Raw genomic sequence first — 23,896 nt, forward strand, 5'->3', positions numbered from 1 at the left:
ACAAGATGGCCTCTTACAATGTCAGTGGTATAAGTACTAGTCCTGTACACAAGATGGCCTCTTACAATGTCAGTGGTATAAGTACTAGTCATGTACACAAGATGGCCTCTTACAATGTCAGTGGTATAAGTACTAGTCATGTACACAAGATGGCCTCTTACAATGTCAGTGGTATAAGTACTAGTCACGTACACAAGATGGCCTCTTACAATGTCAGTGGTATAAGTACTAGTCATGTACACAAGATGGCCTCTTACAATGTCAGTGGTATAAGTACTAGTCCTGTACACAAGATGGCCTCTTACAATGTCAGTGGTATAAGTACTAGTCACGTACACAAGATGGCCTCTTACAATGTCAGTGGTATAAGTACTAGTCCTGTACACAAGATGGCCTCTTACAATGTCAGTGGTATAAGTACTAGTCATATACACAAGATGGCCTCTTACAATGTCAGTGGTATAAGTACTAGTCATGTACACAAGATGGCCTCTTACAATGTCAGTGGTATAAGTACTAGTCATGTACACAAGATGGCCTCTTACAATGTCAGTGGTATATAGTCTAGAGCCTTTACTAAGTACTAGTCACGTACACAAGATGGCCTCTTACAATGTCAGTGGTATAAGTACTAGTCATGTACACAAGATGGCCTCTTACAATGTCAGTGGTATAAGTACTAGTCATGTACACAAGATGGCCTCTTACAATGTCAGTGGTATAAGTACTAGTCATATACACAAGATGGCCTCTTACAATGTCAGTGGTATAAGTACTAGTCACGTACACAAGATGGCCTCTTACAATGTCAGTGGTATAAGTACTAGTCATATACACAAGATGGCCTCTTACAATGTCAGTGGTATAAGTACTAGTCATGTACACAAGATGGCCTCTTACAATGTCAGTGGTATAAGTACTAGTCATGTACACAAGATGGCCTCTTACAATGTCAGTGGTATAAGTACTAGTCATATACACAAGATGGCCTCTTACAATGTCAGTGGTATAAGTACTAGTCACTGTACACAAGATGGCCTCTTACAATGTCAGTGGTATAAGTACTAGTCCTGTACACAAGATGGCCTCTTACAATGTCAGTGGTAAGTACTAGTCCTGTACACAAGATGGCCTCTTACAATGTCAGTGGTATAAGTACTAGTCACGTACACAAGATGGCCTCTTACAATGTCAGTGGTATAAGTACTAGTCTGTACACAAGATGGCCTCTTACAATGTCAGTGGTATAAGTACTAGTCTGTACACAAGATGGCCTCTTACAATGTCAGTGGTGGTATAACAAGTACTAGTCATAAGTACTACAACACAAGATGGCCTCTTACAATGTCAGTGGTATAAGTACTAGTCATGTACACAAGATGGCCTCTTACAATGTCAGTGGTATAAGTACTAGTCATGTACACAAGATGGCCTCTTACAATGTCAGTGGTATAAGTACTAGTCATGTACACAAGATGGCCTCTTACAATGTCAGTGGTATAAGTACTAGTCATATGTACACAAGATGGCCTCTTACAATGTCAGTGGTATAAGTACTAGTCATATACACAAGATGGCCTCTTACAATGTCAGTGGTATAAGTACTAGTCATATACACAAGATGGCCTCTTACAATGTCAGTGGTATAAGTACTAGTCATGTACACAAGATGGCCTCTTACAATGTCAGTGGTATAAGTACTAGTCATATACACAAGATGGCCTCTTACAATGTCAGTGGTATAAGTACTAGTCATGTACACAAGATGGCCTCTTACAATGTCAGTGGTATAAGTACTAGTCATGTACACAAGATGGCCTCTTACAATGTCAGTGGTATAAGTACTAGTCATGTACACAAGATGGCCTCTTACAATGTCAGTGGTATAAGTACTAGTCATGTACACAAGATGGCCTCTTACAATGTCAGTGGTATAAGTACTAGTCATATACACAAGATGGCCTCTTACAATGTCAGTGGTATAAGTACTAGTCATGTACACAAGATGGCCTCTTACAATGTCAGTGGTATAAGTACTAGTCATGTACACAAGATGGCCTCTTACAATGTCAGTGGTATAAGTACTAGTCATGTACACAAGATGGCCTCTTACAATGTCAGTGGTATAAGTACTAGTCACAATGCCTCTTACAATGATAAAGTACTAGTCTACACAAATGGCCTCTTACAATGTCAGTGGTATAAGTACTAGTCTGTACACAAGATGGCCTCTTACAATGTCAGTGGTATAAGTACTAGTCATGTACACAAGATGGCCTCTTACAATGTCAGTGGTATAAGTACTAGTCATGTACACAAGATGGCCTCTTACAATGTCAGTGGTATAAGTACTAGTCACGTACACAAGATGGCCTCTTACAATGTCAGTGGTATAAGTACTAGTCATGTACACAAGATGGCCTCTTACAATGTCAGTGGTATAAGTACTAGTCATGTACACAAGATGGCCTCTTACAATGTCAGTGGTATAAGTACTAGTCTGTACACAAGATGGCCTCTTACAATGTCAGTGGTATAAGTACTAGTCATGTACACAAGATGGCCTCTTACAATGTCAGTGGTATAAGTACTAGTCATATACACAAGATGGCCTCTTACAATGTCAGTGGTATAAGTACTAGTCACGTACACAAGATGGCCTCTTACAATGTCAGTGGTATAAGTACTAGTCATATACACAAGATGGCCTCTTACAATGTCAGTGGTATAAGTACTAGTCATATACACAAGATGGCCTCTTACAATGTCAGTGGTATAAGTACTAGTCACGTACACAAGATGGCCTCTTACAATGTCAGTGGTATAAGTACTAGTCATGTACACAAGATGGCCTCTTACAATGTCAGTGGTATAAGTACTAGTCATGTACACAAGATGGCCTCTTACAATGTCAGTGGTATAAGTACTAGTCATGTACACAAGATGGCCTCTTACAATGTCAGTGGTATAGTACTAGTCTTACACAAGATGGCCTCTTACAATGTCAGTGGTATAAGTACTAGTCATATACACAAGATGGCCTCTTACAATGTCAGTGGTATAAGTACTAGTCATGTACACAAGATGGCCTCTTACAATGTCAGTGGTATAAGTACTAGTCATGTACACAAGATGGCCTCTTACAATGTCAGTGGTATAAGTACTAGTCACGTACACAAGATGGCCTCTTACAATGTCAGTGGTATAAGTACTAGTCTGTACACAAGATGGCCTCTTACAATGTCAGTGGTATAAGTACTAGTCATGTACACAAGATGGCCTCTTACAATGTCAGTGGTATAAGTACTATAGTCATATACACAAGATGGCCTCTTACAATGTCAGTGGTATAAGTACTAGTCCTGTACACAAGATGGCCTCTTACAATGTCAGTGGTATAAGTACTAGTCCTATACACAAGATGGCCTCTTACAATGTCAGTGGTATAAGTACTAGTCATGTACACAAGGTGGCCTCTTACAATGTCAGTGGTATAAGTACTAGTCACGTACACAAGATGGCCTCTTACAATGTCAGTGGTATAAGTACTAGTCATATACACAAGATGGCCTCTTACAATGTCAGTGGTATAAGTACTAGTCATGTACACAAGATGGCCTCTTACAATGTCAGTGGTATAAGTACTAGTCATGTACACAAGATGGCCTCTTACAATGTCAGTGGTATAAGTACTAGTCATGTACACAAGATGGCCTCTTACAATGTCAGTGGTATAAGTACTAGTCACGTACACAAGATGGCCTCTTACAATGTCAGTGGTATAAGTACTAGTCACGTACACAAGATGGCCTCTTACAATGTCAGTGGTATAAGTACTAGTCATGTACACAAGATGGCCTCTTACAATGTCAGTGTATAAGTACTAGTCATCGTACACAAGATGGCCTCTTACAATGTCAGTGGTATAAGTACTAGTCAGTACACAAGATGGCCTCTTACAATGTCAGTGGTATAAGTACTAGTGTACACAAGATGGCCTCTTACAATGTCAGTGGTATAAGTACTAGTCACTGTACACAAGATGGCCTCTTACAATGTCAGTGGTATAAGTACTAGTCAGTATACACAAGATGGCCTCTTACAATGTCAGTGGTATAAGTACTAGTCATGTACACAAGATGGCCTCTTACAATGTCAGTGGTATAAGTACTAGTCATATACACAAGATGGCCTCTTACAATGTCAGTGGTATAAGTACTAGTCATATACACAAGATGGCCTCTTACAATGTCAGTGGTATAAGTACTAGTCATGTACACAAGATGGCCTCTTACAATGTCAGTGGTATAAGTACTTACTAGTCCTGTACACAAGATGGCCTCTTACAATGTCAGTGGTATAAGTACTAGTCATGTACACAAGATGGCCTCTTACAATGTCAGTGGTATAAGTACTAGTCATGTACACAAGATGGCCTCTTACAATGTCAGTGGTATAAGTACTAGTCACGTACACAAGATGGCCTCTTACAATGTCAGTGGTATAAGTACTAGTCACGTACACAAGATGGCCTCTTACAATGTCAGTGATATAAGTACTAGTCACGTACACAAGATGGCCTCTTACAATGTCAGTGGTATAAGTACTAGTCATGTACACAAGATGGCCTCTTACAATGTCAGTGGTATAAGTACTAGTCATATACACAAGATGGCCTCTTACAATGTCAGTGGTATAAGTACTAGTCATGTACACAAGATGGCCTCTTACAATGTCAGTGGTATAAGTACTAGTCATATACACAAGATGGCCTCTTACAATGTCAGTGGTATAAGTACTAGTCATGTACACAAGATGGCCTCTTACAATGTCAGTGGTATAAGTACTAGTCATGTACACAAGATGGCCTCTTACAATGTCAGTGGTATAAGTACTAGTCATGTACACAAGATGGCCTCTTACAATGTCAGTGGTATAAGTACTAGTCATGTACACAAGATGGCCTCTTACAATGTCAGTGGTATAAGTACTAGTCATGTACACAAGATGGCCTCTTACAATGTCAGTGGTATAAGTACTAGTCACGTACACAAGATGGCCTCTTACAATGTCAGTGGTATAAGTACTAGTCACGTACACAAGATGGCCTCTTACAATGTCAGTGGTATAAGTACTAGTCACGTACACAAGATGGCCTCTTACAATGTCAGTGGTATAAGTACTAGTCCTGTACACAAGATGGCCTCTTACAATGTCAGTGGTATAAGTACTAGTCAGTACACAAGATGGCCTCTTACAATGTCAGTGGTATAAGTACTAGTCATATACACAAGATGGCCTCTTACAATGTCAGTGGTATAAGTACTAGTCATGTACACAAGATGGCCTCTTACAATGTCAGTGGTATAAGTACTAGTCATATACACAAGATGGCCTCTTACAATGTCAGTGGTATAAGTACTAGTCACGTACACAAGATGGCCTCTTACAATGTCAGTGGTATAAGTACTAGTCATATACACAAGATGGCCTCTTACAATGTCAGTGGTATAAGTACTAGTCATATACACAAGATGGCCTCTTACAATGTCAGTGGTATAAGTACTAGTCATGTACACAAGATGGCCCTCTTACAATGTCAGTGGTATAAGTACTAGTCTACGTACACAAGATGGCCTCTTACAATGTCAGTGGTATAAGTACTAGTCATATACACAAGATGGCCTCTTACAATGTCAGTGGTATAAGTACTAGTCATGTACACAAGATGGCCTCTTACAATGTCAGTGGTATAAGTACTAGTCACGTACACAAGATGGCCTCTTACAATGTCAGTGGTATAAGTACTAGTCATATACACAAGATGGCCTCTTACAATGTCAGTGGTAGGTAGTACTAGTCATAGTACACAAGATGGCCTCTTACAATGTCAGGTATAAGTACTAGGCCTCTTACAATGTCAGTGGTATAAGTACTAGTCATGTACACAAGATGGCCTCTTACAATGTCAGTGGTATAAGTACTAGTCATAACAAGATGGCCTCTTACAATGTCAGTGGTATAAGTACTAGTCATACACAAGATGGCCTCTTACAATGTCAGTGGTATAAGTACTAGTCATGTACACAAGATGGCCTCTTACAATGTCAGTGGTATAAGTACTAGTCATGTACACAAGATGGCCTCTTACAATGTCAGTGGTATAAGTACTAGTCATGTACACAAGATGGCCTCTTACAATGTCAGTGGTATAAGTACTAGTCATGTACACAAGATGGCCTCTTACAATGTCAGTGGTATAAGTACTAGTCACGTACACAAGATGGCCTCTTACAATGTCAGTGGTATAAGTACTAGTCATGTACACAAGATGGCCTCTTACAATGTCAGTGGTATAAGTACTAGTCATGTACACAAGATGGCCTCTTACAATGTCAGTGGTATAAGTACTAGTCACGTACACAAGATGGCCTCTTACAATGTCAGTGGTATAAGTACTAGTCATATACACAAGATGGCCTCTTACAATGTCAGTGGTATAAGTACTAGTCATATACACAAGATGGCCTCTTACAATGTCAGTGGTATAAGTACTAGTCCTGTACACAAGATGGCCTCTTACAATGTCAGTGGTATAAGTACTAGTCATATACACAAGATGGCCTCTTACAATGTCAGTGGTATAAGTACTAGTCATATACACAAGATGGCCTCTTACAATGTCAGTGATATAAGTACTAGTCCTGTACACAAGATGGCCTCTTACAATGTCAGTGGTATAAGTACTAGTCACGTACACAAGATGGCCTCTTACAATGTCAGTGGTATAAGTACTAGTCATATACACAAGATGGCCTCTTACAATGTCAGTGGTATAAGTACTAGTCATGTACACAAGATGGCCTCTTACAATGTCAGTGGTATAAGTACTAGTCATGTACACAAGATGGCCTCTTACAATGTCAGTGGTATAAGTACTAGTCATGTACACAAGATGGCCTCTTACAATGTCAGTGGTATAAGTACTAGTCATGTACACAAGATGGCCTCTTACAATGTCAGTGGTATAAGTACTAGTCCTGTACACAAGATGGCCTCTTACAATGTCAGTGGTATAAGTACTAGTCATATACACAAGATGGCCTCTTACAATGTCAGTGGTATAAGTACTAGTCATATACACAAGATGGCCTCTTACAATGTCAGTGGTATAAGTACTAGTCATGTACACAAGATGGCCTCTTACAATGTCAGTGGTATAAGTACTAGTCATGTACACAAGATGGCCTCTTACAATGTCAGTGGTATAAGTACTAGTCACTGTACACAAGATGGCCTCTTACAATGTCAGTGGTATAAGTACTAGTCATGTACACAAGATGGCCTCTTACAATGTCAGTGGTATAAGTACTAGTCATACACAAGATGGCCTCTTACAATGTCAGTGGTATAAGTACTAGTCATGTACACAAGATGGCCTCTTACAATGTCAGTGGTATAAGTACTAGTCATGTACACAAGATGGCCTCTTACAATGTCAGTGGTATAAGTACTAGTCATATACACAAGATGGCCTCTTACAATGTCAGTGGTATAAGTACTAGTCATATACACAAGATGGCCTCTTACAATGTCAGTGGTATAAGTACTAGTCATATACACAAGATGGCCTCTTACAATGTCAGTGGTATAAGTACTAGTCACGTACACAAGATGGCCTCTTACAATGTCAGTGGTATAAGTACAAGTCTTAATATACACAAGATGGCCTCTTACAATGTCAGTGGTATAAGTACTAGTCATGTACACAAGATGGCCTCTTACAATGTCAGTGGTATAAGTACTAGTCATATACACAAGATGGCCTCTTACAATGTCAGTGGTATAAGTACTAGTCATGTACACAAGATGGCCTCTTACAATGTCAGTGGTATAAGTACTAGTCACGTACACAAGATGGCCTCTTACAATGTCAGTGGTATAAGTACTAGTCACGTACACAAGATGGCCTCTTACAATGTCAGTGGTATAAGTACTAGTCATATACACAAGATGGCCTCTTACAATGTCAGTGGTATAAGTACTAGTCATATACACAAGATGGCCTCTTACAATGTCAGTGGTATAAGTACTAGTCATATACACAAGATGGCCTCTTACAATGTCAGTGGTATAAGTACTAGTCACGTACACAAGATGGCCTCTTACAATGTCAGTGGTATAAGTACTAGTCATATACACAAGATGGCCTCTTACAATGTCAGTGGTATAAGTACTAGTCATGTACACAAGATGGCCTCTTACAATGTCAGTGGTATAAGTACTAGTCATGTACACAAGATGGCCTCTTACAATGTCAGTGGTATAAGTACTAGTCCTGTACACAAGATGGCCTCTTACAATGTCAGTGGTATAAGTACTAGTCATGTACACAAGATGGCCTCTTACAATGTCAGTGGTATAAGTACTAGTCACGTACACAAGATGGCCTCTTACAATGTCAGTGGTATAAGTACTAGTCATGTACACAAGATGGCCTCTTACAATGTCAGTGGTATAAGTACTAGTCATATACACAAGATGGCCTCTTACAATGTCAGTGGTATAAGTACTAGTCCTGTACACAAGATGGCCTCTTACAATGTCAGTGGTATAAGTACTAGTCACGTACACAAGATGGCCTCTTACAATGTCAGTGGTATAAGTACTAGTCATGTACACAAGATGGCCTCTTACAATGTCAGTGATATAAGTACTAGTCATGTACACAAGATGGCCTCTTACAATGTCAGTGGTATAAGTACTAGTCATATACACAAGATGGCCTCTTACAATGTCAGTGGTTATAAGTACTCAGTATACATTACACAAGATGGCCTCTTACAATGTCAGTGGTATAAGTACTAGTCCTGTACACAAGATGGCCTCTTACAATGTCAGTGGTATAAGTACTAGTCACGTACACAAGATGGCCTCTTACAATGTCAGTGGTATAAGTACTTGTCATATATACACAATATGGCCTCTTACAATGTCAGTGGTATAAGTACTAGTCCTGTACACAAGATGGCCTCTTACAATGTCAGTGGTATAAGTACTAGTCATATACACAAGATGGCCTCTTACAATGTCAGTGGTATAAGTACTAGTCATGTACACAAGATGGCCTCTTACAATGTCAGTGGTATAAGTACTAGTCACGTACACAAGATGGCCTCTTACAATGTCAGTGGTATAAGTACTAGTCACGTACACAAGATGGCCTCTTACAATGTCAGTGGTATAAGTACTAGTCATATATACACAATAAGGCCTCTTACAATGTCAGTGGTATAAGTACTAGTCCTGTACACAAGATGGCCTCTTACAATGTCAGTGGTATAAGTACTAGTCACGTACACAAGATGGCCTCTTACAATGTCAGTGATATAAGTACTAGTCCTGTACACAAGATGGCCTCTTACAATGTCAGTGGTATAAGTACTAGTCACGTACACAAGATGGCCTCTTACAATGTCAGTGGTATAAGTACTAGTCATATACACAATATGGCCTCTTACAATGTCAGTGGTATAAGTACTAGTCATGTACACAAGATGGCCTCTTACAATGTCAGTGGTATAAGTACTAGTCACTACACAAGATGGCCTCTTACAATGTCAGTGGTATAAGTACTAGTCATATACACAAGATGGCCTCTTACAATGTCAGTGGTATAAGTACTAGTCATATACACAAGATGGCCTCTTACAATGTCAGTGGTATAAGTACTAGTCACTTACACAAGATGGCCTCTTACAATGTCAGTGGTATAAGTACTAGTCATATACACAAGATGGCCTCTTACAATGTCAGTGGTATAAGTACTAGTCATATACACAAGATGGCCTCTTACAATGTCAGTGGTATAAGTACTAGTCACTGTACACAAGATGGCCTCTTACAATGTCAGTGGTATAAGTACTAGTCACTATACACAAGATGGCCTCTTACAATGTCAGTGGTATAAGTACTAGTCATATACACAAGATGGCCTCTTACAATGTCAGTGGTATAAGTACTAGTCATATACACAAGATGGCCTCTTACAATGTCAGTGGTATAAGTACTAGTCATGTACACAAGATGGCCTCTTACAATGTCAGTGGTATAAGTACTAGTCACGTACACAAGATGGCCTCTTACAATGTCAGTGGTATAAGTACTAGTCACATACACAAGATGGCCTCTTACAATGTCAGTGGTATAAGTACTAGTCATATACAGAAGATGGCCTCTTACAATGTCAGTGGTATAAGTACTAGTCATATACAGAAGATGGCCTCTTACAATGTCAGTGGTATAAGTACTAGTCATATACACAAGATGGCCTCTTACAATGTCAGTGGTATAAGTACTAGTCCGTACACAAGATGGCCTCTTACAATGTCAGTGGTATAAGTACTAGTCAGTACACAAGATGGCCTCTTACAATGTCAGTGGTATAAGTACTAGTCATATACACAAGATGGCCTCTTACAATGTCAGTGGTATAAGTACTAGTCATATACACAAGATGGCCTCTTACAATGTCAGTGGTATAAGTACTAGTCATGTACACAAGATGGCCTCTTACAATGTCAGTGGTATAAGTACTAGTCATATACACAAGATGGCCTCTTACAATGTCAGTGGTATAAGTAAGTAACTAGTCCTGTACACAAGATGGCCTCTTACAATGTCAGTGGTATAAGTACTAGTCACGTACACAAGAATGGCCTCTTACAATGTCAGTGGTATAAGTACTAGTCACATACACAAGATGGCCTCTTACAATGTCAGTGGTATAAGTACTAGTCATATACACAAGATGGCCTCTTACAATGTCAGTGGTATAAGTACTAGTCATGTACACAAGATGGCCTCTTACAATGTCAGTGGTATAAGTACTAGTCACGTACACAAGATGGCCTCTTACAATGTCAGTGGTATAAGTACTAGTCATATACACAAGATGGCCTCTTACAATGTCAGTGGTATAAGTACTAGTCATATACACAAGATGGCCTCTTACAATGTCAGTGATATAAGTACTAGTCATGTACACAAGATGGCCTCTTACAATGTCAGTGGTATAAGTACTAGTCATATACACAAGATGGCCTCTTACAATGTCAGTGGTATAAGTACTAGTCATGTACACAAGATGGCCTCTTACAATGTCAGTGGTATAAGTACTAGTCACGTACACAAGATGGCCTCTTACAATGTCAGTGGTATAAGTACTAGTCACGTACACAAGATGGCCTCTTACAATGTCAGTGGTAAGTACTAGTCCTGTACACAAGATGGCCTCTTACAATGTCAGTGGTATAAGTACTAGTCACGTACACAAGATGGCCTCTTACAATGTCAGTGGTATAAGTACTAGTCATATACACAAGATGGCCTCTTACAATGTCAGTGGTATAAGTACTAGTCATGTACACAAGATGGCCTCTTACAATGTCAGTGGTATAAGTACTAGTCCTGTACACAAGATGGCCTCTTACAATGTCAGTGGTATAAGTACTAGTCACGTACACAAAGTAAGTATGGTACACAAGATGCCTCTTACAATGTCAGTGGTATAAGTACTAGTCCTGTACACAAGATGGCCTCTTACAATGTCAGTGGTATAAGTACTAGTCATATACACAAGATGGCCTCTTACAATGTCAGTGGTATAAGTACTAGTCATGTACACAAGATGGCCTCTTACAATGTCAGTGGTATAAGTACTAGTCACGTACACAAGATGGCCTCTTACAATGTCAGTGGTATAAGTACTAGTCACGTACACAAGATGGCCTCTTACAATGTCAGTGGTATAAGTACTAGTCATATACACAAGATGGCCTCTTACAATGTCAGTGGTATAAGTACTAGTCATATACACAAGATGGCCTCTTACAATGTCAGTGGTATAAGTACTAGTCATGTACACAAGATGGCCTCTTACAATGTCAGTGGTATAAGTACTAGTCATGTACACAAGATGGCCTCTTACAATGTCAGTGGTATAAGTACTAGTCATATACACAAGATGGCCTCTTACAATGTCAGTGGTATAAGTACTAGTCATGTACACAAGATGGCCTCTTACAATGTCAGTGGTATAAGTACTAGTCCTGTACACAAGATGGCCTCTTACAATGTCAGTGGTATAAGTACTAGTCATGTACACAAGATGGCCTCTTACAATGTCAGTGGTATAAGTACTAGTCATATACACAAGATGGCCTCTTACAATGTCAGTGGTATAAGTACTAGTCATGTACACAAGATGGCCTCTTACAATGTCAGTGGTATAAGTACTAGTCATGTACACAAGATGGCCTCTTACAATGTCAGTGGTATAAGTACTAGTCCTATACACAAGATGGCCTCTTACAATGTCAGTGGTATAAGTACTAGTCACGTACACAAGATGGCCTCTTACAATGTCAGTGGTATAAGTACTAGTCCTGTACACAAGATGGCCTCTTACAATGTCAGTGGTATAAGTACTAGTCATATACACAAGATGGCCTCTTACAATGTCAGTGGTATAAGTACTAGTCATATACACAAGATGGCCTCTTACAATGTCAGTGGTATAAGTACTAGTCATATACACAAGATGGCCTCTTACAATGTCAGTGGTATAAGTACTAGTCATGTACACAAGATGGCCTCTTACAATGTCAGTGGTATAAGTACTAGTCACGTACACAAGATGGCCTCTTACAATGTCAGTGGTATAAGTACAAGTCATATATACACAATAAGGCCTCTTACAATGTCAGTGGTATAAGTACTAGTCCTGTACACAAGATGGCCTCTTACAATGTCAGTGGTATAAGTACTAGTCATGTACACAAGATGGCCTCTTACAATGTCAGTGGTATAAGTACTAGTCACGTACACAAGATGGCCTCTTACAATGTCAGTGGTATAAGTACTAGTCATATACACAAGATGGCCTCTTACAATGTCAGTGGTATAAGTACTAGTCATGTACACAAGATGGCCTCTTACAATGTCAGTGGTATAAGTACTAGTCATCATACACAAGATGGCCTCTTACAATGTCAGTGGTATAAGTACTAGTCATGTACACAAGATGGCCTCTTACAATGTCAGTGGTATAAGTACTAGTCATGTACACAAGATGGCCTCTTACAATGTCAGTGGTATAAGTACTAGTCATGTACACAAGATGGCCTCTTACAATGTCAGTGGTATAAGTACTAAAGTCAAATACACAAGATGGCCTCTTACAATGTCAGTGGTATAAGTACTAGTCATATACACAAGATGGCCTCTTACAATGTCAGTGGTATAAGTACTAGTCATGTACACAAGATGGCCTCTTACAATGTCAGTGGTATAAGTACTAGTCACGTACACAAGATGGCCTCTTACAATGTCAGTGGTATAAGTACTAGTCCTATACACAAGATGGCCTCTTACAATGTCAGTGGTATAAGTACTAGTCACGTACACAAGATGGCCTCTTACAATGTCAGTGGTATAAGTACTAGTCCTGTACACAAGATGGCCTCTTACAATGTCAGTGGTATAAGTACTAGTCACGTACACAAGAATGCCTCTTACAATGTCAGTGCTAAAAGTACTAGTCACGTACACAAGATGGCCTCTTACAATGTCAGTGGTATAAGTACTAGTCATATACACAAGATGGCCTCTTACAATGTCAGTGGTATAAGTACTAGTCATATACACAAGATGGCCTCTTACAATGTCAGTGGTATAAGTACTAGTCATATACACAAGATGGCCTCTTACAATGTCAGTGGTATAAGTACTAGTCACGTACACAAGATGGCCTCTTACAATGTCAGTGGTATAAGTACTAGTCACGTACACAAGATGGCCTCTTACAATGTCAGTGGTATAAGTACTAGTCACGTACACAAGATGGCCTCTTACAATGTCAGTGGTATAAGTACTAGTCATGTACACAAGATGGCCTCTTACAATGTCAGTGGTATAAGTACTAGTCATGTACACAAGATGGCCTCTTACAATGTCAGTGGTATAAGTACTAGTCATATACACAAGATGGCCTCTTACAATGTCAGTGGTATAAGTACTAGTCACGTACACAAGATGGCCTCTTACAATGTCAGTGATATAAGTACTAGTCCTGTACACAAGATGGCCTCTTACAATGTCAGTGGTATAAGTACTAGTCACGTACACAAGATGGCCTCTTACAATGTCAGTGGTATAAGTACTAGTCACGTACACAAGATGGCCTCTTACAATGTCAGTGATATAAGTACTAGTCATATACACAAGATGGCCTAGCTCTTACAATGTCAGTGGTATAAGTACTAGTCTTGTACACAAGATGGCCTCTTACAATGTCAGTGGTATAAGTACTAGTCCTGTACACAAGATGGCCTCTTACAATGTCAGTGGTATAAGTACTAGTCACGTACACAAGATGGCCTCTTACAATGTCAGTGGTATAAGTACTAGTCATATACACAAGATGGCCTCTTACAATGTCAGTGGTATAAGTACTAGTCATATACACAAGATGGCCTCTTACAATGTCAGTGGTATAAGTACTAGTCATATACACAAGATGGCCTCTTACAATGTCAGTGGTATAAGTACTAGTCATATACACAAGATGGCCTCTTACAATGTCAGTGGTATAAGTACTAGTCATGTACACAAGATGGCCTCTTACAATGTCAGTGGTATAAGTACTAGTCATGTACACAAGATGGCCTCTTACAATGTCAGTGGTATAAGTACTAGTCATGTACACAAGATGGCCTCTTACAATGTCAGTGGTATAAGTACTAGTCACGTACACAAGATGGCCTCTTACAATGTCAGTAGTAAGTACTAGTCCTGTACACAAGATGGCCTCTTACAATGTCAGTGGTATAAGTACTAGTCATATACACAAGATGGCCTCTTACAATGTCAGTGGTATAAGTACTAGTCCTGTACACAAGATGGCCTCTTACAATGTCAGTGGTATAAGTACTAGTCATGTACACAAGATGGCCTCTTACAATGTCAGTGGTATAAGTACTAGTCATGTACACAAGATGGCCTCTTACAATGTCAGTGGTATAAGTACTAGTCATGTACACAAGATGGCCTCTTACAATGTCAGTGGTATAAGTACTAGTCCTATACACAAGATGGCCTCTTACAATGTCAGTGGTATAAGTACTAGTCACGTACACAAGATGGCCTCTTACAATGTCAGTAGTAAGTACTAGTCCTGTACACAAGATGGCCTCTTACAATGTCAGTGGTATAAGTACTAGTCATATACACAAGATGGCCTCTTACAATGTCAGTGGTATAAGTACTAGTCATATACACAAGATGGCCTCTTACAATGTCAGTGGTATAAGTACTAGTCCTGTACACAAGATGGCCTCTTACAATGTCAGTGGTATAAGTACTAGTCAGTACACAAGATGGCCTCTTACAATGTCAGTGGTATAAGTACTAGTCATGTACACAAGATGGCCTCTTACAATGTCAGTGGTATAAGTACTAGTCATATACACAAGATGGCTCTCTTACAATGTCAGTGGTATAAGTACTAGTCACGTACACAAGATGGCCTCTTACAATGTCAGTGGTATAAGTACTAGTCACGTACACAAGATGGCCTCTTACAATGTCAGTGGTATAAGTACTAGTCATGTACACAAGATGGCCTCTTACAATGTCAGTGGTATAAGTACTAGTCATATACACAAGATGGCCTCTTACAATGTCAGTGGTATAAGTACTAGTCATATACACAAGATGGCCTCTTACAATGTCAGTGGTATAAGTACTAGTCACGTACACAAGATGGCCTCTTACAATGTCAGTGGTATAAGTACTAGTCATATACACAAGATGGCCTCTTACAATGTCAGTGGTATAAGTACTAGTCCTGTACACAAGATGGCCTCTTACAATGTCAGTGGTATAAGTACTAGTCTGTACACAAGATGGCCTCTTACAATGTCAGTGGTATAAGTACTAGTCACGTACACAAGATGGCCTCTTACAATGTCAGTGGTATAAGTACTAGTCTTGTACACAAGATGGCCTCTTACAATGTCAGTGGTATAAGTACTAGTCATGTACACAAGATGGCCTCTTACAATGTCAGTGGTATAAGTACTAGTCATGTACACAAGATGTCCTCTTTCATTGTCAGTGGTATAAGCACTTGTCATATACACAAGATGGCTAGCTCTTACAATGTCAGTGGTATAAGTACTAGTCTTGTACACAAGATGGCCTCTTACAATGTCAGTGGTATAAGTACTAGTCACGTACACAAGATGGCCTCTTACAATGTCAGTGGTATAAGTACTAGTCATATACACAAGATGGCCTCTTACAATGTCAGTGGTATAAGTACTAGTCATGTACACAAGATGGCCTCTTACAATGTCAGTGGTATAAGTACTAGTCACTGTACACAAGATGGCCTCTTACAATGTCAGTGGTATAAGTACTAGTCACGTACACAAGATGGCCTCTTACAATGTCAGTGGTATAAGTACTAGTCATGTACACAAGATGGCCTCTTACAATGTCAGTGGTATAAGTACTAGTCTGTACACAAGATGGCCTCTTACAATGTCAGTGGTATAAGTACTAGTCATATACACAAGATGGCCTCTTACAATGTCAGTGGTATAAGTACTAGTCATGTACACAAGATGGCCTCTTACAATGTCAGTGGTATAAGTACTAGTCACTATACACAAGATGGCCTCTTACAATGTCAGTGGTATAAGTACTAGTCACATGTACACAAGATGGCCTCTTACAATGTCAGTGGTATAAGTACTAGTCATGTACACAAGAATGGCCTCTTACAATGTCAGTGGTATAAGTACTAGTCACGTACACAAGATGGCCTCTTACAATGTCAGTGGTATAAGTACTAGTCATGTACACAAGATGGCCTCTTACAATGTCAGTGGTAAGTACTAGTCACGTACACAAGATGGCCTCTTACAATGTCAGTGGTATAAGTACTAGTCATATACACAAGATGGCCTCTTACAATGTCAGTGGTATAAGTACTAGTCATGTACACAAGATGGCCTCTTACAATGTCAGTGGTATAAGTACTAGTCATGTACACAAGATGGCCTCTTACAATGTCAGTGGTATAAGTACTAGTCATGTACACAAGATGGCCTCTTACAATGTCAGTGGTATAAGTACTAGTCATGTACACAAGATGGCCTCTTACAATGTCAGTGGTATAAGTACTAGTCATGTACACAAGATGGCCTCTTACAATGTCAGTGGTATAAGTACTAGTCATGTACACAAGATGGCCTCTTACAATGTCAGTGGTATAAGTACTAGTCATGTACACAAGATGGCCTCTTACAATGTCAGTGGTATAAGTACTAGTCATGTACACAAGATGGCCTCTTACAATGTCAGTGGTATAAGTACTAGTCACGTACACAAGATGGCCTCTTACAATGTCAGTGGTATAAGTACTAGTCATGTACACAAGATGGCCTCTTACAATGTCAGTGGTATAAGTACTAGTCATGTACACAAGATGGCCTCTTACAATGTCAGTGGTATAAGTACTAGTCATGTACACAAGATGGCCTCTTACAATGTCAGTGGTATAAGTACTAGTCACGTACACAACAAGATGGCCTCTTACAATGTCAGTGGTATAAGTACTAGTCATATACACAAGATGGCCTCTTACAATGTCAGTGGTATAAGTACTAGTCATGTACACAAGATGGCCTCTTACAATGTCAGTGGTATAAGTACTAGTCACGTACACAAGATGGCCTCTTACAATGTCAGTGGTATAAGTACTAGTCATATACACAAGATGGCCTCTTACAATGTCAGTGGTATAAGTACTAGTCATATACACAAGATGGCCTCTTACAATGTCAGTGGTATAAGTACTAGTCACGTACACAAGATGGCCTCTTACAATGTCAGTGGTATAAGTACTAGTCATGTACACAAGATGGCCTCTTACAATGTCAGTGGTATAAGTACTAGTCATGTACACAAGATGGCCTCTTACAATGTCAGTGGTATAAGTACTAGTCACTGTACACAAGATGGCCTCTTACAATGTCAGTGGTATAAGTACTAGTCATATACACAAGATGGCCTCTTACAATGTCAGTGGTATAAGTACTAGTCATGTACACAAGATGGCCTCTTACAATGTCAGTGGTATAAGTACTAGTCATATACACAAGATGGCCTCTTACAATGTCAGTGGTATAAGTACTAGTCATGTACACAAGATGGCCTCTTACAATGTCAGTGGTATAAGTACTAGTCATGTACACAAGATGGCCTCTTACAATGTCAGTGGTATAAGTACTAGTCACGTACACAAGATGGCCTCTTACAATGTCAGTGGTATAAGTACTAGTCATGTACACAAGATGGCCTCTTACAATGTCAGTGGTATAAGTACTAGTCATATACACAAGATGGCCTCTTACAATGTCAGTGGTAAGTACTAGTCCTGTACACAAGATGGCCTCTTACAATGTCAGTGGTATAAGTACTAGTCCTGTACACAAGATGGCCTCTTACAATGTCAGTGGTATAAGTACTAGTCCTGTACACAAGATGGCCTCTTACAATGTCAGTGGTATAAGTACACTAGTCAGTGTAAGTACTAGTGTACACAAAATGGCCTCTTACAATGTCAGTGGTATAAGTACTAGTCACGTACACAAGATGGCCTCTTACAATGTCAGTGGTAAAAGTACTAGTCACGTACACAAGATTGCCTCTCTTTTTAGCTAAGGGCAGGTGAGCTTATGTCACGTTGCAGCGTAAGTCGTCAATATTTCCTTTAATCGCTACTAGTCATAGGATTCTACATTCATTAGCCCACCATTATCAGATGGGGGAATATTCAAATTGCCTTTCGTCCATGGTCCGTCGTCCTTCCGTCCGTCTGTCCATCCGTTAACAATTATTGTTACTGTTATTTCTCAGAAAGTACTGAAGGGATCTTTCTCAAATTTCATATGTCAATTCCCCTAGGAACCTAGTTGTGCATATTGCATTTTGGGACTGATCGGTCAACAAGATGGCCGCCTGTGGATTTTGATAGTTAAAGTTTGTTACCGCTATTTGTCAAAAAGTGCTGAAGGGATCTTTCTCCAATTTCGTATACAGGTTTCCCTAGGACCCTAGTTGTGCATATTGTATTTTGGGACGGATCGGTAAACAAGATGACCGACGACCATCTTGGATTTTGATATTTAAAGTTTGTTATCGCTATTTCTCAGAAAGTACTGAAGGGATCTTTCTTAAATTCCATGCATAGTTTCCCCTTGTACCCTAGTTGTGCATAGTACCTTTAAGGATTGATCCACAATGCCTTTCAGGACCGATCGGTAAACAAGATGGCCAACCGGCCGCCATCTTAGATTTCATTGTTGAAGTTTTTACCACTATTTCTTAGAAAGTACTATAGCGATCTGTCTCAAATTTTATATGTAGTGTGTTTGAAAAAGTTTGGAAAGCAGGGAAAAGATCCCTCTTTCCATTGTCAAACATAGATAATTCTTTGGTGGGCGCCAAGATCCCTCTGAAATCTCTTGTTGTATTTGGCTAGAAACATCCTTTGGGGATGGAAAACAGAGTTTGAATGAATTTTGTGTCTGACCCCCTGGGGGCAGGAGGGGCGGGGCCCAATAGAGGAAATAGAGGTAAATCCTTTAATCGCTACTAGTCATAGAGTTCTGTATGGATTGTAACCAAATTGAGCCAGAAATATTCTTGGGGGAAGGGGAATAGACTGTGTATAAATTTTGGCTCCGACTCCCCCATCCATACATAGTCTTGAAGAATTTTGTGCAAAATACAAAATTTGTACCAATTTTCCAGAATATCATAGTATGAAAAACACTATTAACTGTGTCATATACAATCAACAAAATTTCAACTCTTGAAAAATGTTGCTCTTCCTAACATACCAAATTGAATATAAATCTCAAATTGTCATCATGCATCATCCATCATCATGCACCATCTGTCGAGCACTGTGCGTAAACTTTTCATTCAAACGACTTCTTCTCAATAACCGAAAGACCCAGGGTACTGTGGCATGCTGGAATTAAGAGCTATCAAATTGTTCAAATCAATGACCTTAATTGACCTTCATTCAAGGTCACAGGGATCAAAAGGCTAAAATCTTTAAACAAATTCTTCTCAAGAACCGATAGGTCGAGGGTACTCATATTGGGCATGCAGCATGTTGGAATGATGGGCTACTACCTAAGAGGCCTAAAGACTAGATATTGGACTTGTAGCATGTTGGCATGAAGAGATACCATGTTAATTAATTTGAATGACCTTGACCTTCATTCAAGGTCTACCGTAATTCATCAAATATATCAGCAACTGAACTTCTTCTATTAAGAGTATTGCCTTAATTATTTGCCACTACTATTTTTTGAGGTGTTATGCTAATAGTCAGATGACCATGGGCCTCTTGATACAATGCCTGCAAAAATTTTAGATACTTTGATTAAGAATAAGAATTACCGGAGAGTTATATATGCCAAAAGAGATTCTTTTTCATCAGTTTTGATAAATTAAACTGCTTTTGATTTTCAGTCTACCATCAACAGTACAAGACTCAGTGAATGTTTCTGGATTCTTTTCTACCCATACACAATATTCAAACTCCGGTAAGTTCACTGTTGTCAATTTTAGAGTGAAAAACAGATTACCATATTTTCCGTAGTTGCACCCAAGTAGAGCTGCAAAGGCTTTTTTAACGATTGTTTTCGTTATCGAGTGTCCAGTCGTGTGTACATCCTCCAGAATCCAACTGCGTACATGTCATTGTCTTATACCGTGTAATAGATTTCGCCATGATTTTTTCACACCAACCTTTAAAAAACATATATACTAAGAGATCCCTGTCATCAATGTTCTACTACAGTGTTTAATCCAGGCCATCGCGGTAATGGCCCACATAAAATTCAGATGGCGCAATATTATTAAATTGCAGGGCCAAACGGGCGCACTGTGGCTACAAGATTTGGTTGGAAATATTTTTACGGATATATTGAATCGTCAGAGCGAGACTTTTAGTCTGTTTCATTTGTGTATAAAACAAACGTTCATGAGATTATGATTTCAAGTGTTCTTCTGCCATTGTCATTAAAGAGGATGTTATGGCCTTGTGGCTTGATATAGGCCATGAAGCGAATATCAGATTACTTTCAGTCATGTAACAAATAAAGAAAAGTACTTAATGGAAGGAAAGATCTTTCAGATTGTGAAAATGAAATGGATGAAAAAATGGAGAATATTTCTGTTGCCTCGACAAGTAAAACAACAGAAAAAACAAAAACAAATAGAGCACTAATGGCACAGAGAAACGTAGATTCCAAGCGAAGTGACTTACGGACAATTTTTGTCAATGATGGCCTGAATCGGGGCTGCCGTGGCCGCTGGGAACATAGTATAAACCTAGCATTAATAAGTTTCATATTACATAGCCACTCATGTAAGATCCTCTATTATAACCAGAAAATCTGGTGGCCCTTGTCATATCATGAATATGAAATTTCTTCTCCACCTAGACTGTTTTAATCGTCAGGTTGTTGGAGCCAAAGACACAAGAGGAGAAGGAGTCAGCAGAGAACTTTGGGGAGCGAGTGAGGAAATCAATCGCTCAAAGTTTAGCAATACCTGCAACTAATTATACAGCAGCTGACAAATTGGAGTATATCAAGCGCCTTGCTGCTGATCAAGCAAATCTGTCCAATCGTGCCAGAGGGGCTGTGTCACAAAGTAAGCAATACAATTCCTCAAAACAACAACTTTTGATAGAGTTATGCCCCTTTTTAAGTCACCTGAGACAAAAATCTCAACTGACCTATTCTAATTGTCCGGCAGATCATCATGCATCGTCTGTCGAATTTTCGTAAACAATTTACATTTCCGACTTCTCTAAAACAATAAAAAATTTCACAAATGTACTAGGGGACTGTTGGACCGACCAAAAAGAGTAAAATTGACTAAAATTTCAAAAATCTTCTAGATCTTCTGAAAAAATATTTGATGTGTGCCAAGACATTTAGCCAAGTTTTTTTCAGATAAAATCTTCCATAGAACGTTAGTTTTAGAAATATTCTGCCTCCATTACAGGTCAAACGGACAATGGCGTTATAGGTGGTAGGACGCTAGACAACATCAATGTCAGCCCTGAAATAAAGAGCATGGCCCAGCTGGTGAAGGATGTGTTACCGATGGCTCCAATGCCACAAATAATTAAAGAACTTGGTATGATAATTTTATATACTCATATAACGAAATCCAGCGATCAGCTTTTCCTTATTAGGCCATACCAAAGAAATAGATTGTACTTTGGAAACTGGGGAAAAAAAGACCTCATCAAAAACATTAGTTGGATTCAGAGTAACAGAAATGATTAAAGCAAACATTGGATTGGAGTCCTTGACTAGATCTTAAACAATAGCATTACAATACTGGAAAAACAGACTAGATCAGACCAGAACATGGATAATACACAAATATTAACTAACATTGTTGTTCCACTAGTTTTTAGGTCATCAGACCCGAAGGGTCCGGATGACCTATAGTCGTCATGTTTCGTCCGTCGCCGTGCACCATGCGTTAACTTTTCACATTTTGAACTTCTTCTCCAGTTCTACCAGTGCAATTTAACTGGAAATTACATGAAATTATCCTGATATTGTCCCGACCAAGTGTTGTTATTTTTCGGGCCAATCCGAAATCCAAGATGGCCGCCACAGCCACCATCTTGAAAACACATTTTGAACTTCTTCTCAAGTTTTATCAGTGCAATTTAGCTGAAACTTGCATGAAATGATCCTGACATGATTCTGACAAAGTGTTGTTATTTTTTGTGCCGATCCGAAATCCAAGATGGCCGTCACGGCCACCATCTTGAAAACACATTTTGAACTTCTCAAATTCTACCAGTGCGATTTAACTTGCATGAAATGATTCTAACGTGGTCCTGACAAAGTGTTGTTATTCTAACTCACCTGATTTAATCCCTTTTGTCAGTTTGAAGTGACCTATTCTAATTGTCTTTTGTCAGTTTGAAATGACCTATTCTAATTGTCTTTTGTCAGTTTGAAAGACCTATTCTAATTGTCTTTTTGTCAGTTTGAAATGACCTATTCTAATTGACTTTTGAATTGTCATTTGAAAGTTTGACCTATTCTAATTGTCTTTTGTCAGTTTGAAATGACCTATTCTAATTGTCTTTTGTCAGTTTGAAATGACCTATTCTAATTGTCTTTTGTCAGTTTGAAATGACCTATTCTAATTGTCTTTTGTCAGTTTGAAATGACCTATTCTAATTGTCTTTTGTCAGTTTGAAATGACCTATTCTAATTGTCTTTTGTCAGTTTGAAATGACCTATTCTAATTGTCTTTTGTCAGTTTGAAGTGACCTATTCTAATTGTCTTTTGTCAGTTTGAAATGACCTATTCTAATTGTCTTTTGTCAGTTTGAAATGACCTATTCTAATTGTCTTTTGTCAGTTTGAAATGACCTATTTCTAATTGTCCTTTTGTCAGTTTTGAAATGACCTATTCTAATTGCCCTTTTTGTCAGTTTGAAGTGACCTATTCTAAATGTCCTTTTGTCAGTTTGAAGTGACCTATTCTATATTGTCTTTTTGTCAGTTTGAAATGACCTATTCCTAATTGTCTTTTTGTCAGTTTGAAGTGACCTATTCTAATTGTCTTTTGTCAGTTTGAAGTGACCTATTCTAATCCCCTTTTGTCAGTTTGAAGTGACCTATTCTAATCCCCTTTTGTCAGTTTGAAATGACCTATTCTAATTGTCTTTTGTCAGTTTGAAGTGACCTATTCTAATTGTCTTTTG

The 23,896-nt window shown here is 39.0% G+C and overlaps 1 long non-coding RNA gene across 1 annotated transcript; it reads left to right on the forward strand.

Moving 5' to 3' along the window:
• The first annotated feature begins 20,554 nt into the window (after window positions 1-20,554).
• Window positions 20,555-22,324, forward strand: LOC138335613 (uncharacterized). The gene is made up of 3 exons (XR_011210307.1): window positions 20,555-20,690; window positions 21,611-21,804; window positions 22,162-22,324. It is a non-coding gene; the product is annotated as an uncharacterized lncRNA (long non-coding RNA).
• Window positions 22,325-23,896: the final 1,572 nt, after the last annotated feature.

This window comes from Argopecten irradians, chromosome 11 (genome assembly GCF_041381155.1).
Source record: "Argopecten irradians isolate NY chromosome 11, Ai_NY, whole genome shotgun sequence".
NCBI classification, from domain to species: Eukaryota; Metazoa; Mollusca; class Bivalvia; order Pectinida; family Pectinidae; genus Argopecten; species Argopecten irradians.